The following is a 1,611-nucleotide window of genomic DNA, read 5'->3' as shown; positions in this document are numbered from 1 at the left end:
CAGGATCCAACAGTACATTAAAAGGATTATTCACCACGACCAAGTGGGATTTATTCCTGGGCTGCAAGGTTGGTTCAACATCTGCAAATCAATCAATGTGATACAATACATTAATAAAAGAAAGAACAAGAACCATATGATCCTCTCAATAGATGCAGAAAAAGCATTTGACAAAGTACAGCATCCTTTCTTGATCAAAACTCTTCAGAGTATAGGGATAGAGGGTACATACCTCAGTATCATAAAAGCCATCTATGAAAAACCCACAGCGACTATCATACTCAATGGGGAAAAACTGAGAGCTTTTCCCCTAAGATCAGGAACACAGCAGGGATGTCCACTATCACTACTGCTGTTCAACATACTACTAGAAGTCCTAGCCTCAGCAATCAGACAACAAAAAGAAATAAAAGGCTTTGGGGGGATGGGTTAGTCCAGTGATGGGTATTAAAGAGGGCACGTACTGAATGGAGCGCTGGGTGTTATACGCAAACAATGAATTATGGAACACTACATCAAAAACTAATGATGTAATGTATGGTGATTAACATAATAAAATAAAAAAGGCATCCGAATCGGCAAAGAAGTGAAACTCTCATATTTTACAGATGATATGATACTTTATGTGGAAAACCCAAAAGACTCCACCCCAAAACTGCTAGAACTCATACAGGAATCCAGTCAAGTGGCAGGATATAAAATCAATACACAGAAATCAGTTGCTTTTCTATACACCAATAACAAGACAGAAGAAAGAGAAATTAAGGAGTCAATCCCATTTACAATTGCACCCAAAACCATGATACCTAGGAATAAATCTAACTGAAGAGGCAAAGAATCTATATTCAGAAAACTATAGAACACTCATGAAAGAAATTGAGGAATACACAAAGAAATGGAAAAACGTTCCATGCTCATGGATTGGAAGAAAAAATATTGTGAAAATGTCTATGCTACCTAGAGCAACCTACACATTTAATGCAGTCCCTATCAAAATACATCCACTTTTTTCAAAGAAATGGAACAAATAACCCAAAAATTTGTACGGAACCAGAAAAGACCCTGAATATCCAAAGGAATGTTGAAAAAGAAAACCAAAGCTGGTGGCATCACAATTCTGGACTTCAAGCTCTATTACAAAGCTGTCATCATCAAGACAGTATGGTACTGGCACAAAAACAGACACATAGATCAATGGAACAGAATAGAGAGCCCAGAAATGGACCCTCAACTCTATGGTCAACTAATCCTCGACAAAGTAGGAAAGAATATCCAAAGGAAAAAAAACAGTCTCTTCAACAAATGGTGTTGGGAAAATTGGACAGCCACATGCAGAAGAATGAAACTGGACCATTTCCTTACGCCACACACAAAATAGACTCAAAATGGATGAAAGACCTCAATGTGAGACAGGAATCCATCAAAATCCTAAAGAAGAACACAGGCAGCAACCTCTGTGACCTTGGCCGCAGCTACTTCTTGCTATACACATCTCCCAAGGCAAGGGAAACAAAGGCAAAAATGAACTATTGGGACTTCATCAAGATAAAAACCTTCTACACAGCAAAGGAATCAGTCGACAAAACTGAAAAACAACTGACAGAATGGGAG

This window comes from Leptonychotes weddellii, chromosome X (assembly GCF_054177405.1).
Source record: "Leptonychotes weddellii isolate Sample4059 chromosome X, ASM5417740v2, whole genome shotgun sequence".
NCBI lineage: Eukaryota > Metazoa > Chordata > Mammalia > Carnivora > Phocidae > Leptonychotes > Leptonychotes weddellii.
Note: the sequence above shows the minus strand (reverse complement) of the source record.